The sequence below is a fragment of the Mastomys coucha genome, unplaced genomic scaffold (assembly GCF_008632895.1).
Source record: "Mastomys coucha isolate ucsf_1 unplaced genomic scaffold, UCSF_Mcou_1 pScaffold16, whole genome shotgun sequence".
Taxonomy (NCBI): domain Eukaryota; kingdom Metazoa; phylum Chordata; class Mammalia; order Rodentia; family Muridae; genus Mastomys; species Mastomys coucha.
In genome coordinates, this window is record NW_022196898.1 from 28,491,523 (window position 1) to 28,508,568 (window position 17,046).

At 41.4% G+C, this 17,046-nt stretch overlaps 1 protein-coding gene across 2 annotated transcripts in view; it reads left to right on the top strand.

Annotated features, from left to right (window-relative positions):
* Window positions 1-17,046, top strand: part of CUNH4orf45 (chromosome unknown C4orf45 homolog) — a 125,952-nt gene that overhangs the window by 65,448 nt on the left and 43,458 nt on the right. The gene's annotated exons all lie outside the window — the stretch shown is intronic.

Consider the following 17,046-nt stretch of genomic DNA (forward strand, 5'->3'; position numbering starts at 1 on the left):
GTGTGAGTGCATGTGTGTGTGTGTGAGTGCATGTGTGTGTGTGTGAGTGCATGTGTGTGTGTGTGTGTTGCACAGAAACTGGTCTTGCTTAGCAGAAGCTTTAAGCTATGAAGCTTTCTGTATAAGACCTGCTATCTTAACAGCAATTCCTGCCTTCTCGTAACAATGTTAGTTTCTTCTACTTTTTCTTTTCCTTCTCCTTCCCCTACCCCTTCCCTCCTCTTCCTTCTCCTCCTTCTTCCTCTTCTTCTTCTTCTTCTTTTTCTTCTCCTTCCCTTCTCCTTCTCCTTCTCCTTCTTCTCCTCCTCCTCCTCCTCCTCCTCCTCCTCCTCCTCCTTCTTCTTCTTCTTCTTCTTCTTCTTCTTCTTTTTTTGCCTTTTCATATTTTGTCTCTATTTTTAATTTAAAAAAAAGAAAAGAGTGAGGAAACCAGTAGTTAGTACAATTCTCAGGTAAGTAAAACAAGCAACCAGCCCAGCAATGCAATGGGAGGCCGGGAAAAGTCGAGTGTGCACACAGCCCTCAGGAGCTGTTGTTACTAGGGTTTGTGAAAAGTTATAAGACAACAAAGACCTCCACCAATACCAAAACTCCACAAGCTATACAAGACACTCTTACCACGATATATTATATGAATAATTACCAAACACGCTTTGAAGCATGGTGAACATTAACAAAACATGTTGTAACTGATAGACTGCCTCAGCCACAGAAAACCCCAAGTCGAGCTGAGACTGTCTTACTGCTACTGCTCAGCAGTTATGAGTCAGCCACACCTTATCTCAGAAGAGACTGTTTTCTAAAGCAGGCAGTTTCTCAAGTTAGCCTACATTGCTTGGTCAAGCACTCCCAGAATAAGGGAGATGTAAATTTCTGAAGAATGTTTTGCTGTGCGAGTACTCTCCTGAGCTGTATCGACTCTCCCAAGCCAAAGGCCCTGCCCACTCCTGTAAGATCCTGACTAGCTCCCACCCCTTCAGACACTTCCACCTGAAAGGGGTGTTGAGGTCAGTCTTTGTCTTCTTTCTTGCCTTTTGTCTTCTTGCCCTATGCTCCGAAATCTAACAATAGCTCTTAAGTGAAAAAGTTCAACAGCCAACTTTATATAGGAAATGGATAAAAATTTTAATAATAAACATTTTTATTAGATATCTTCTTTACTTACATTTCAAATGTTATCCCCTTTCTTAGTTTCCCCTCCAAAAACCCCCTAACCCCTCCACCTCCCCTGCTCACCAACCCACCCACTCCTGCTTCCTGGCCCTGGCATTCCCCTATACTGGGGCATAGAGCCTTCACAAGACCAAGGGCCTCTCCTCTCATTGATGTCCCACAAGGCCATCCTCCGCTATATGCTGCTGGAGCCATGGAGTCCTCTTTGGTTGGTGGTTTAGTCCGTGGGAGCTCTGGGGGTACTAGTTAGTTCATATTGTTGTTCTTCCTAAGGGTCTGTAAACCCCTTCAGCTTCTGTTATCAGTGAGTGCATACCATGTGTGTTCTTTTGTAATTGGATTACCTCACTCAGGATGATATTTTCTAGTTCCATCCATTTCCCTAAGAATTTTATAAATTGATTGTTTTTAATAGATGAGTAGTACCACATTGTGTAAATGTACCACATTTTCTGTATCCGTTCCTCTGTTGAGGGACATCTGGGTTCTTTCCAGCTTCTGGCTATTATAAGTAAGGCTGCTATGAACATAGTGGTGCATGTGTCCTTATTACATGTTGGAGCAACATCTGGGTATATGCCCAGGAGTGGTATAGCTGGGTCCAGTTTTCTGAGGAACCACCAAACTGATTTCCAGAGTAGTTGTACCAGTTTGCAATCCCACCAGCAATGGAAGAGTTCCTCTTTCTCCACAACCTCGCCAGCATCTGCTGCCACCTGAGTTTTTTATCCTAGCCATTCTGTCTAGTGTGAGGTGAAATCTCAGGGTTGTTTTGATGTGCATTTCCCTGATGTCTAAGGATGTTGAACATTTCTTTAGGTGCTTCTCAGCCATTCGGTATTCCTCAGTTGAGAATTCTGGGTACCCTTGCATTTGGAACATAGATGTTCAGATTTGAGAGTTTTTCTTGGTAGATTTTTCCTTTGATGAGTATGAAGTGTCTTATCTTTTTTTTTTTTTTTTTTTTTTTTTTTTTTGATGACTTTTGGTTGAAAGTCGATTTTATCCGATATTAGAATGGCTACTCCCATTTGTTTCTTGGGACCATTTGCTTGGAAAATTGTTTTCCAGCCTTTTACTCTGAGGTAGTATTTGTCTTTCACACTGAGGAGAGTTTCCTGTATGTAGCAAAATGCTGCGTCCTATTTACATATCCAGTCTGTTAGTCTATGTCTTTTTATTGGGGTATTGAGTCCATTGATATTTCTAGAGTTGTAGTTTCCCTCCTTGTGTTGGAGTTTTCCATCTATTATCCTTTGTAGGGCTGGATTTGTGGAAAGATATTGTGTAAATTTGGTTTTGTCATGGAATATCTTGGTTTCTCCATCTATGGTGATTGAGAATTTTGCTGGGTATAGTAGCCTGGGCTGGCATTTGTGTTCTTGTAGGGTCTGTATGACATCTGCCCAGGATCATCTAGCTTTCATAGTCTCTCATGAGAAGTTTGGTGTAAATCTGTTAGGCCTGCCTTTATATTATTTGACCTTTTTCTCTTACTGCTTTTAAAATTCTTTCTTTGTTTAGTGCATTTGGTGTTTTGATTATTATGTGGCAGGAAGAATTTCTTTTCTGGTCCAGTCTATTTGGAGTTCTATAGGCTTCTTGTATGTTCATGGGCATCTCTTTGTTTAGGTTAGGGATGTTTTCTTCTATAATTTTGTTGAAGTTATTTACTGGCCCTTTTAGTTGGGAGTCTTCACTCTCTTCTATACCTATTATCCTTAGGTTTGGTCTTCTCATTGTGTCCTGGATTTCCCAGATGTTTTGGGTTAGGAGCTTTTTGCTTTTTGCATTTTCTTTGACTCTTGTGTCAATGTTTTCTATGGTACCTTCTACACCTGAAATTCTCTCTTCTATCTCTTGTATTCTGTTACTGAAGCTTGCATCTATGACTCCTGATCTCTTTCCTGGGTTTTCTAACTCCAGGGTTGTCTCCCTTTGTGATTTCTTTATTGTTTCTATTTCCATTTTTAGATCTTGGATGGTTTTGTTCATTTCCTTTGCCTATTTGATTGTGTTTTCCTATAATTCTTTAAGGGATTTTTGCGTTTCCTCTTTAAGGGCTTCTACCTGTTTACCTGTGTTCTCCTGTATTTTTGAGGGAGTTATTTATGTCCTTCTTAAAGTCCTCCATCATCGTCATGAGAGGTGATTTTAGATCTGAATCTTGCTTTTCCAGTGTGATGGTGTGTCCAGGACTTGCTATGATGAGAGAATTGGGTTCTGATGATGCCAAGTAGTCTTATGTTTCTGTTGCTTATGTTCTTGTGCTTGCCTTTCACCATCTGGTTATCTCTGGTGTTAGCTCGTCTTACTACCTCTGACTTTGGCTTATCCCTCCTGCAAGCCTATATGTCAGTACTCCTAAGAGACCAGTTCTCTCCGGGAAGAATTTGGGTATGGAGAGCTGTGATATAGGATCAGCTCTGGGGTGTAGACAAAGACAGAAGGATTCTGTCTCCAGCTGATCCTTGGTTCCTGTGTCCTGATGGCTCTGTGAGTGTCCCTCTTGGGCCAGGAATTTGAATAGAAGTGGTGGTCTTACCTGTGCTCACAGGTATGTAGGCACTCCTGGGAGACCAGCTCTCTCCTGGCTAAATTTGTATATATAGCTCTGTGGTACAGGATCAGCTCTGGGTGCAGATGGAGACCGGATGACTCCTATCTCAGGCAGCCCCTTGGTTCTTGTGTCCTAAGGGTTCTGGGTGTGTTCCTCTGAGCAGCAGTGGTAATCCTACCTGCACTCACAGGCCTGTCCACACTCCTGGGAGGTTTGCTATTTGGGTATGGAGCCCTGTGGCAGAAGATCTGCTACAGGTGGAGAGGGAAACTCAAAGGCTCCCATTCCAGGCCGCTCCTTGGTTCCTATGTCCTAATAGGCATTTAATAAGAATTTTCCCCATACATTCTCTAGAACTGCTAACTAGAAAACAATAATTCTTTTATTTTTTATTAAATTATTTTATTTATTTATATTCCAAATATTGCCCACCCTTCCTGGGGCCCCCTCTCCCAGGCCTTCACCTCATCCCCCCATCCCCTTTGCTTCTGAGAGGGTGCTCCCCCACCCCCTCACCCCTCCCTCACACACCCCCATCAGCATCTCCCTTCCCTGGGGCATCAAGTTTCTACAGGATTTCTTCTCCCACTGAGGCCAGACAAGGCAGTCCTCTGCTACATATGTGCACAAGGCCATGGGCCAGCCTGTGTATGCTCTTTGGTTGGTGCCTTAGTCTCTGGAAGCTCTGAGGGGTCCAGGTTAGTTGATACTGTTGTTCTTCCTAGAGGGTTACAATCCAACAATAATAATTTTAAAATGACTTATTTTGACATGGTTTCTGTCCGTTTTTTCTTTTCTTTTAATTAAAATAGAATTATATCATGTTCCTCCCTTTTCTATCATATAGCTCCTCCCATATGCCACCCCCTCCCTAATACCCCTACTCACTCTCAAAATTGTAGCCTCCTATTCTTTAATCTTAGACACTTCTTTAAAGGAACCACGGGACTTAGAGTTTTAGAGTAAGGAAAGATTCTGGGAATGACAGCATGTACTAACCAAAAAAGATTTGCATCTATTTACAAAGGACCACCTACAACTGACCTACCCATTAAGATTTGTGTGTCACTGGGGCTGCTAATCTTCCCCCTCCAAATCCCAGCCCTGATTTCCTGTGCATTGAATGTGAAATTTTAAATCTAGATTCAGATTTCAATTCTTTGTTAACCCACTTACTTTCATCTACTCACATCCAGCACATGAATTTACATGGGATTTACACACCAGTTCCATGTATACAAACCTGCTGAAAATACATGAGGTATAAGGAATCAGATCTAATGTTGTAGGCCTGTAGTCCCATGGTTTGGGAGGCGGAGGCAGGGGAATCATAAGTTCAAGGCCAACCTGAGCCAGATAGATCTTGTCTCAACAAAAGAGAATGGGAGGGCAGAGAAAGAAAGGGGGAGAGGCAGGGACAGAGAAGAGAGAGGAGGGAGGAATGGAGACAAAGAAGGGGGAAACAGAGAGAAGAGAGAGGAAAAAGAAAGAATAGAAGTGGGTTGGAGAGGGAGATTGGAGATTGGCTCTGTGAGTATCCCTCTTGGGCCAGGAATTTGAATAGAATGTCAGTAATAATAAGGACAGGAAATAGTAAGAGGAGAGTGGTAGCGTCAACTAAGGTCACCTTGTAGAGGGTAGATCTTCATTTAGGCCATGCCTTGTTTCCCTGCGACTTCTTGCACATCTGTAGCCATTCCTTGCCCATCCTATTCCACACCAAAATGACCACTTTTCATTTCTGACTGCTGACACTTCTCAGCGTATTGTATGCCATAGCTCAGAACTGCAGTTTTAACACAGACCCTTGCTGGGTGTGTATAGCTCCAGCAGTCATGCTTGCTAATTTAAGGTTCAGGTCACTCTGAGACCTGCAGCCAGGACCATTCTGAGTGACACCGCAACACTTACCATACTGTAGAGGTCAGTAAAGACTCATCAGATAACTCTGTGTTGTGTGTGTGTGTGTGTATGTGTGTATGTGTGTGTGTATGTTTGTGTGTGTGTGCATTTGTGTGCATGTGTGTATGTGTGTGTGTGTGTATGTGTGTGTATGGTATAGCTATTTCTACCTAGCCTCATGTATGTTACAGTATCATAGTGATGTAGATATAGATATAGATATATGTAGATATAGATATATAGATATAGATGTAGAGATAGAAATAGAGATATATATACACATACATACATATATATATGCAATCAATCTGGAAAGCCCATTATTTTTCCTATTCTCTCAGATTTAAGAGCACTGCATTCTTCTTGCTTAAATGAGTTTGGTCTCTGCCAAACTATGTATTTCATTTCTATAGGAATAAAATGGAGCCAATTGAAACAGTGCCTGTGGCCTTCTGACTGCCTCTCCAATAGTCTGCCTCCCCACCCTGGCCTTGCTTTAACCCAAACATCAGTAAGGTCAGCTGGCTTCCTGATGCCCAATTTCTGTTCCTGCACTCTGACCTCATGACAAATTGATTTAAGTCCATTGCTTTCACCACAGAAATGATGTCATATTGGACTTGGTTAGCCATTTTTCATTGGTATGATCCCCAAGACAACATTAAATCAATTCATTGCAATTCGTATTGCAACCATTGTGTTTTACAACACAGAAATCCACCTGTATACTCACATGTGATGTGGTTAATAGGAATTTTCCAAGCTTTGATAGTTCTGCCATAGTTTTAGCCGTCATGAATTCTGCAGCATCTTCTAGGGGCTTCTTTGGACAGTTTAATGGTATTTGAATGCATTTCTGATAAGATACTGAAGTTTTTCATGGTTGATGGATTCAGTTTATCTTAAATTGGTTGGTCTGTTGGATGCTTTCCTCACTAGTGAATAATTTAGGAAAGATAAATAAGAAAATACCTACAATGGATGTGTTTGTGAGAACATGCTGTGATCCTCTCTATGACAGCTCAGACTGTGGTATGGACAGATGAGCTCTTTACGTGAGGCCACAGCTGGTAACTGGCAGAATCAGGACTTCAGCCCAGGCATGTGAGTGAAGCATACAGTAAGAGAAGAAGATGCAGACTGATTGAAAGGCTGGGCTTCAGCTGCCTCCCTGTGCACACCCCTGTGCCTGTGTCCCACTGCGGTCAGTTCTAGTGGCCTCTCCGGCTAAAGCCTGTGTCTCTTTCTCCATATTCTGCCAGCGTTCTCCCAAGTTCCCACTCAGCACCATTCCACACAGCACACCTCATCTGTAAGTTGTTCATAGGTACCAGCCTGATAGTGGATGGAATAATAATTTGGTCAGGATTACTTTTGAGATTTTAATCTAAGAAGTATTTTATAGCTCTTCAAAACAAATCAAATAATAGCAGTAGTATAATAGAAGCTAGAAACATACTCTCAGCAGATGACCCTATCCCCCCTTTATCAAAACCAACTACAAAAATGGTAATAATGACTAATAATAATAATAATAATAATAATAATAATAAATGTTGTTAGTGTTGAGCTATCAAATATATACAACATTAAAATTCAGAACTAAGGGGTATTCTTCTCACTCCAAAAATTCTCGTTTATCTTTGGGTTTATTTAGAATAATTGCTAAAGTAGCCACCAGTTTTGAGTCTCATTTGGTGGTACTAGAAGTTGAAAGTAGGGCTTCATGATTCTAGGCAAGCACACAACCTCAGCCAGATGTTTTTAAAAGCATAATAAAGCTTCCCTCCTTTCAACCAAGTTATAAAAGACAAATAAAAAAATTTTTTTCTAAAACAGCTATGCATAGGCTAAGCAGTTGAGTACATACTGCTCTTGCAGTTCTCAACACCCACAAAAGACAGCTAACAACTGTCTGTAACCCAGCCCCAGGGCATCTGACCCTCCAGTTTCCATGGATACCTGCACTCTCTCTCTCTCTCTCTCTCTCTCTCTCTCTCTCTCTCTCTCTCTCTCACACACACACACACACACACACACACACACACATACACAATTATATATATATATATATATATATATATATATATATATATATATATCTTAAAACAGCTATGTCTTTGAAGTACTTTGCTCTGAGATGGATATGTTTAGTGTTTAGTTCTCAACTTTACAAAATTGTCCAATTATTTGCATCTGATAGTGTGTAGTTAAAAATGATTGCATTAAGGCCTTTCATTCCTAAGTGCCAGCTACAGTAACACTCTTTCATGGTATCCCAGGAAGTCTTAGTGAGCATGCCACATGCCGACTACCTGTAAGGGAGGAGAAACCTCCTTCTTCCTTGAAAATAATACAGTCATACCATTTGCCCCCTTTAACCTTCATGGTTTATTTTGTGTGTTTTACACACAAGTTTGCATTTATGGGATCCCTCAAGTAAGTTGAAGAAAGTAATTTTTATATAAAGTCTTACTTACTTTTTCTGAACCACCAGAAAAAAAAATATGGCTGATTCTATGTAGCTGGTGCACAAGCCCTGTCTAGTGTTTGGGGCAGATTTGTGAAGAAAAATATCTCAGTGTCAGGCAGGCACACAGAGACGTGTGATCTTACTCACATCCAGAATCCCTAAGGATTGATCTCACAGAAGATGATGAAGGATAGTTACCAGAGGCCTAGGGAGAGGGGACTGGAGTGGATTGATCAGTGAGTACTGAGCTGGAGTTAAGTAGCAGTAAGTTAAATAGCTACTTCAAATCTCCCAGAAAAGAACTCTGAAGGAGTTCACCACATAGAGATGAGAAACGTTTGAAGAACTAGGTCTGTCTAAAATGACTTATCTCTTCTATGAAGTATGTGCATGTATTAAAGCATCATTGTGATTTTTAAACATCAGCTAAAACAAAATTTTAAAATATAATTGATAGTTTAAAGTGCAGGTCATTTGGAAATGAGGTAAGCAGCAGCTGGTGGCCTGTCTTCCTTGCTTCACTCACGGATAGACTTTGCAGGTAGTTGGTGGTGACTTGGAAAATAAATACATCCTTGCTTTCTATCATTATTTTTATTATGATGTGGATATTTTGGAAGAAAAAGAGCAAAGGAAACGAGCCTTATATTATATGAAGCTGGTAAGGAAATTTTATGTTAGTTATAAGGACAGCTTAAAGTACTATGTAGTGCCTGACGGAACATCTTGAGTATATTTCTTATGTAAGTAATGGCTTTTCCACTATTCATTAAATTTAAGTCAGAAATTAAGCACATCCCATAGACTTTCAACTAATATTATTCGATAATGACAAGAAGCTTAGAAAGGACTGATGGACTTAGAATATGGTCCAGTAAAACTAGTCTGACTCCACAGATAAGTTTTAAAAGTTTATTGTTGAAGAATTCTGCAATTTGTACGTGATCTAATACCACAAGCCCAGATGGATAAAAGACCAGGACATCTGTTTTCTAAATCTGGCCTTGTTGCTCTCTTCTTAAGGTCACTGGAAGAAATCCTTAAAGCATTATAAATTTGCAATGATCGTTTCCTCTGTTAATCACACACAATCCTTGCAGAGTACCTCAGCTATGCTGACAAAAATGCATAGAATGTGGGGCAGATGACACCAGACACGTGGCACTCTCTCTGCTTTCCCACTGTTGAGGCTCGCAAGCTGAGGAACCTCAGCCAAGTGTGTTAGGAAGAATTCAAGAATTCATTTAAGTTTAGGAGGCCTTATGCATGTGGTCCCAGCTCTGTTTGGGCACAGAGAGAGAGAGAGAGAGAGAGAGAGAGAGACAGAGAGAGAGACAGAGAGAGACAGAGAGAGACAGAGAGAGAGAGACAGAGAGAGAGAGAGAGAGAGAGAGAATACTGCAAATGAATGCTTCAGGACCTCTCTCAAGTAGGGAAGAATGCAGAGAGGGCAAAGGGGTGCTTTGTTGCGGCAGAGCCAAAGTTAAGTTTCAGTTACTGCACCTAAGAGACCCATGAGACAAGAACCTTTAACCTATAAGCCCCTTGACCAAGGACAGATACTTTCTGAACTGCAGGAGGCTTTCGTTTATGTTTTCACTCCCCTAAACGGGTTTGTGTGACCTGATTGCACCTGGTGTGCTTGATCACATATAGGTGAGACATACCCAGGCAGGAATGTCAGGATATACATAGGACTGATGGATAATATGGAGGCCTTATGGGTGTGCCTAAGCCTCTGCAAAAGGTACCTTATCACCTTTTCCTGGGAGTCCTGAAACGGCCCTGACCCATTATCTTGGCTTGCTTCAAATTTGGCTCAAAAATTGTAGAACTGGTCTTTCTCTTGTGAGTCTCAGGTTGAACAGCCGTTGAAGTTTATAAGGTGGTTCTTGCCCGGCACTGTGGTCCCAAGCCCCTGCAGGGCTTTTAGTAGCTTATTTGGCTTTGACTTTCTGACTTTCTACAGACAACATCAGTACCACTCACTTCTCCATCCTGGTGCTCAGCATGGCATAGATGCTGATCCAGAAATGATAAGACATAAAAAATGAAATTGCTTTTGTTCCTGTGCACAGCCTTTGCTATTCACCCAGGGGGAAAAAAATTAAGCGTGCAATAGATTAGTAACCATTCTATTCAAGTTCAATACAATTGCTTCGAAACTATTTACGTTTTTTTCCCCCCACCTTAACTTGAAAAATACTTTTCACAAGGAGGGAAATTTTACCACTAGAAGTAGAGCTAATTGGACAATTAAATGGGGGAAACTCACCTTGTAACTTCAGAATGAACAGCAAAAGCAAACACGTTAGACAGATCCAAGAGTGAATACTGTTGCAAACGAGGCACTTGGTTAGATTGCAGTGATTGCGCATGGAGATTTGGGGAGCTCCCAGTAGCTTCAAAAGTAGAATCTCCTTAGTTTCAGGCCCTGATGGAAATCACCAGAGGGTGAGGCTATAGGCTTGATGTCAGAAGGCTAGTTCACTCAGAACCATTCTGGCAAACATGGTTTGGTCTTTCTCTGGAAAGGACTGACTGCATTAGGAAGGCATTTGTCCCCCTGGCAGAGCATAAGGAAGAAATGACAGAAACATACAACTTTTGAGTCAAATTTCTGTTTGTGGCTTTAATGTGTGACTAGGTGTGGCAGTACATGCCTAAGATGATGACATTTGGAAGATGGAGACAGAGGTTTCAGATGTTCAAACCCAGCCTAGATTACACAAGACTTTGCTTTCAACGTAAAACAAACTAACAATAAAAACTGAACGTGGCTTACAAAGACTACAGATGGTGTCACCCGAGGCCATAGTGATGTCTGGGCCCCTGCTGCCACCAAAGGCCATGACAAGGTCCATGGTCTGCCACAGCTGGGGTTTGAGTTGATGTCTATGGCCCATGTTACCTCTGAGGGCCACGTGGCTGTCCGTGAACTGTACGGCTGCCTGAGCCACGTTGATGTCCCTGGGCCATGCTGATCTAAGTGGCCTGCACTGTGGCTCGATGGTGACATCCGGACCTGTGCTAACATCAAGGGCCTTGTCTGGGTCTGTGGTCCTACTGCAGCTGGGAGCCATGTTGAAGGTCTGATCTGTCACCAGAAACCATCTGGAGGCCCGTGCTCCATGCTCCCGCTGTCTGTGAAAAGCAAGGAGGCTGATTTTTACTGTGATATCGATGACCGCAGACACACAGTTGAGAGAGGGGGACATGGAACGCTTCTGTGACAACCCCCATTCCTATCCCAACTACTCCCTCCTCCAAAAGTGACAGCCTAGACAGGTAGCCGCTGAGCAGTGCTCTGAAGTGTGGCTTTCCACCGTGGGTGGAAACTGGTGGGGGCGAGGGATGGGAAGAGCTCAGCTCTGTTTAAGGGCAGACCACTGACCATGCTCCAGTGAGTAAATGAATAACACAACTAGACCTTCTTTAATTCTTATTTTTATTATTTACTTCTTTTGGGAAAGAGGTCACAAGGGGGTGGGGAGGACAAAGAAGGACAGGGAAATGACTATGATTGGTTGGGATGCGTGTTGTGAAACTTCCAGAGAACAATAAAACTGTTATGTTAAATTGATTAGTTAATTAAAAACAAAACAAAAAAAAGCAGAGTTGGTGTATACCTTTAATCCCAGCATTCAGAGGGCAGAGGCAGATGGATCTCTGAGATCAAGGCCAGCTTGGCCTACAGAGTGTGTTCTAGGACATTCAGGGTTACACAGAGAGACCCTGTCTTGAAAAACTATCAACCAATCAAAAAAGAATGCAGGTGATATGAAAGGGGAATAGGAAATAATTAGAAAGAAGGATTAAGTTGGGTTGTGAATAGGAACACAGTGTAGAAGAACTCCCTATGGAAAATGATTGCTTACATAAAGACCTTTGAAAAAAGTCATATGGAAACCTAATAGTATAAAGGATTCCTAAAATGGGCAGGCTGGCCTCCAACTCAAGAGATTCCCCTGCTTTTGCCTCCCAAGTGCTGGGATATATATATGTGTACTCCCAAGTACACACACACACACACACACACACACACACACACACACACACACATATCTATATCTATACCTATATCTATATGTGTATAGATATAGGTATAGATATAGATAGATAGACATACATATACATATACACACACATATATATATATGGGTTTAAATGGATGGAGGTACTCCATAATAAGAGAAAGCAAACAATACCCCACCTAGACACCAAAAGCTATTAAATATAAAGTCCAGACCAGGAATGGCTTATCTCTTTTTGGATTGTTTATTAGGAGGGGTCCCATCGACCTCAAAACATTATAAGGTACTGCTATTGTTTTTGGTTACCCTCTGGAACTTAATAAGACCCTATGGCTAAAGAGCACACATAGTTGAGTCATAGAACATGAAGAAATCAAGCTGGTACTGACCTGGAAGCTTTATCCCTACTGGCTAGCTTTCACAGTGCTGGAAAGAGGAAGGTACTCATCGGTCTCACCCAGTTGTAAACCCTGTGAGCTATAATGGCAACCAACCTGGCAAGATATACTGCTTGTGCAGTAATGGCAGCACTCTTAGGAGAGTAAGCAACCAAAGGTTTAAAATTACATTCAAGGCCCGCGACATAAGATACAACTCAGGTGTGGTACTGTTACTGAGTCCAAGATGCTGTGTTTTGACAGGTCATAGGCCCTAGGCGAGAACCTACTCGCGACATAAGATACAACTCAGGTGTGGTACTGTTACTGAGTCCAAGATGCTGTGTTTTGACAGGTCATAGGCCCTAGGCGAGAACCTACTATATTATTCTGCTAAATGGATACAGCTGGGAGACTTTTATCTTCCCCCTTTTCTGTGATATGTGTTTACTAATATTTTTACGACACCTTGATTTTTACCACTTCTAAAATGGAGATTATATTGGTTCTCTGCTGCTCCCTAGCAAATAACCACAAATTCAGCAATGCCATGGAGTACTATGTATCTGCTCACAGATCTATAGGTCTGAAGTCTGAGGATGTCATGGCTGACTTGCTGCTCAAGTTTCCCAGAGCTGACAGGGAATTACTATCATCTCTCTCAAGTTCATATGGTTGTAGCTGACTCCACTTCCTTGTGGTTATTAGGGATATGCATTAGCCAGGTGCCATTCTCAGCTGAAGAAGGCCCAAACTCCTCACCACATGACTCATTTAACCTTCAAAGCTACTAAGGAAATCTTTCTCAGGTCTCATGCCTCTCAGGTTACAGCCCCTTTGTCAAGAAGTTCGGGATCTTCTAAGAGCTCTGATTAGGTTAGGTTCACTGAGGTGCTCTCTCTGTCTCTCTCTGTGTCTCTTTGTCTCTCTCTCTCCCCTCTCTTGTGTGTGTGTGTGTGTGTGTGTGTGTGTGTGTGTGTGTGTGTGTGCGCGTGCGCACACATGCTCAAGTAATACTTGGAGAGAAAACTATTAGTAGGCTCATGCATGATGTTAGGTAAGTGCTCCTAATACAGCTCCATTCCAGTCTGTTTTCAACTTTTTGTTTGGGGCCAGGGTCTCACTAAGTTGGTTAGGCTAACCTAGGCACTCTGTAGCCTAGGTAGAAGTAGAAATTATAATTCTCCTGCCTCAGCCTCCTAAGTAACTGGCATTACAAGCCTATCACACTGGGCAAACCTCCTTTTCTTAAATTCAAAGGATTTTTAGAGTCTTGATTTATACTTAAAAAATCCCTCACCAGTGACATCTTGGATCAGTATTTGGTTGAATATCTGGAAAAAAAAAGTGTGTTTACTAGAAAATGAGACTTCTGGGGGCTATTGGTACTCTGGCCACCACAGGGTTAATAGCAAGCCCTCAGAGCACTGTTCTCTGGATTGAGAGGTAGGTGTGCAGCATGCTGGCATAGTATTTCTTGTAGCAGGGCTTAACAAATGGCATCCAGTGGCATTAATGTTTCTCTGTGCCTATATTTTAAAACTATATAGTGTTATAAGCATGGTTAAAAACCACAATAGAATGTGCACTCTACTAGAATATACAACAGAAAGTAGCAATTCTGGCTCCATAGTTAACAGACTCACAAAAACCCAGTGTTTACTGCTTACTTAAAGTCGATTTATTAGTTCAAATTATTTAAAACATTGCAGTCAAACAGCAATGACAAAAACATTCATGTCAGACCTCAGGTTTATCTGTAACAGGGCATAAAATGAAATGTGAGTCTCTCTCTCTCTCTCTCTTTCTCTCTCTCTCTCTCTCTCTCTCTCCCCCCTCTTGATGAAAATACATCACAGAATCCAAGCCTTTAACACTGACATTTTCCAGAAACAATTGTTTGGTTTCAACTCTTGCTCTGAATATAAAATGAATACTTCAGATGCCCCATTCTTGCAAAGACCTTTCTGCCTTTCTTGATTCAATAATTCCAGTCTAAAATAGGCAACATTATGCAGTTTAGTGACCCAGTCACAACAATGTGGGCGCCTATCACTGGCTGTGGGCAGAAAGACACCTAAGGGGTTAACCGTAATAGTTTGCAAATTGAGGCAAGAAGAGAACAAATCCATTAGCATAACAAAAGGTAGCCAGAGGGGTTTTTTCCACTCCACTCTTTGGTACTGAGAGCCCAGTGTTACCAAGGAAGGAGGCTGGAGAAGAAAACCTTAGTGTGTACACATTCTTGAAATACATCGCATTGTGTCGGTTTTTACTGAAGAAAAAGCCCATAGTTACAGAAATGGATAACATGGTCCTTTCCAGTAAGGAAAGCTCAATCAGATACCCTCTCAAAAGCAGTGTGGAATATCCTAACAAAGCAAGGATTCCTCTATACAATCCCAAAGATCACCTGAGTGTGGCAGGGCTATTCTAAAGGTGGGCTGTGGAAAAGGGGGGTGGCATAAGCAATGGCTGTCCAATAGAGCTAGCCCCAGATGGATGCAATAACCAATTTTAGCAGATTTTATTCATTCAGAAAATGTGTCTAGCTCACAGTTGCTAGATGTAATTAGCAGGCATTTCATTTTTAGTAATACCTAGACTTATTTAAACATGGCTTCATAATAAATGTCTAATTTGAACCTATAATTATATTTAGTAATTGAAAATGTTAGAGGAGATATAAAAGTTTCTTTCACTAATTTCCTTAAACTATTATTTCTAGGTGGATTACATAAATATTTTAAATTCTTGTTTATTTATTTGTATTCTGGGATGAAACACAGGACCCTGTGCTTATTAGGCAAGTGCTCTACCCCTGAGTTATATCCCTCGATGAACTAATCTATTGATCAATATTTTCCTTATTATGAATAATGGACCAATATAAATGTTTATATGATTGTGAATTCATTAGGTTTAGCGCCTCAGTGAGTATGGCTGCTGAAATAAATCATGGCATATTTTGATAATAAATTAAAATACAAAAGGATAAGCTTATTTCAGATAATATAACATTTCAACATTAATACAAGGAGCCCTAAGAGATATGGGAAAAGATACTTTTTAGTATTTCCTAAGGAGATTCATGGTTTTTTATTAAACAGAGTAGCAAAAGATCAAAGTTGATCATCCATGTCTGAGTATATTTGTCCAAAGATGATGATAAAATTATTTTTGAATTAGTAGGCAAATTCAGTTTTCAGGGACTTAATTTTATGCTAGGAATCAACTGATGCCAAGATCTTTCCACGACTGCAGATCACTACTTAGACATTTTCTGTTGACTGATGGGTGAACTCTTCTATGATCCTTCCTTTGTACACATGTTTTCTGTGTGAGAGTCAAGGCTGCCATTTTGGGTCATCTGAGCCAGCAGGTAGTATAAGGAACCAGCACACACGACAATTAGGCAGGCCACAATTAGGCAGGCCGCCTGCAAAGTCCATTCTTAGCCAAAGCTTGGGGAAGAGCCGGACAGGAGGGTTAAGAACATCCACATCCCGGGTTGCCAGTGACTGCTGAAGGTTCACTGTTATTGCTAGTTTTTGAGTTGTTACGAATCTGGGACTTCCTATCAAGTGCATTCCAAAGCAGAAGTGAAATGCTTTTTGATATTTCATGTTGTAGTTTTTCAATTGTAATACAGCAAACTGAGAAATGATTGTAAACCCAAACCCTTTGGAATATGAACATCACACCTTTGTGTCCCAGTTTATTTAAAAAGATGGGGCGGAAGAGTTGACACTTCAGGATCATTCATTCAGGAGTAATATATCATTCCAGTGCACACAGCACCGTAGCACTGTGTGGGATTCTGGGCCATATATATACATATATATACGTATATATATATATACATATATGTATATATATGTATATGTGTGTACACACACACACACACATACACACACACTATCATTATATATATATATATATATATATATATATATACATATACATATAATGTTAAACTGATATTTAGCTACCAAATCGATTCTCAACTATCAGAGTTTTCAGATCTGCTACCTAAACAATGGCTGAAAGTCCACAGCGCTGCCTCCTTCCAGAGTCAGAAAGACATGGGGGCACCCAGGGACTCCAGGCTAGACCACACAGTCCCTGAGCCCTTTCCCAGCCGTCTCCACTCACCCAGAGGGAGTGGAGCTCATAGCCACAGCTTCCTCTCGGTTCAGGAAGCAGCCCCTCCCAGTTTAGGAAGCAACCATCTCTTCCAATTTTCTTTCAGCTGACTTTAGCACTTCTCCTTCATTTTCTGGTTTTTCGAGACAGGGTTTTTCTGTGTAGCCCTGGCTGTCCTGGTACTCACTCTGTAGACCGGGCTGGCCTCGAACTCAGAAATCCGCCTGCCTCTGCCTCCCAAGAGCTGGGATCAAAGGCGTGCGCCACCACCGCCCGGCCTCCTCCTTCATTTTCAATTCTGAGGAGGAATATAGACACGTAGTCTTTAAACCCGTGGATCCCGATTAACTAAGGAATGCCACTGACCTCTAGCTTTGCTCC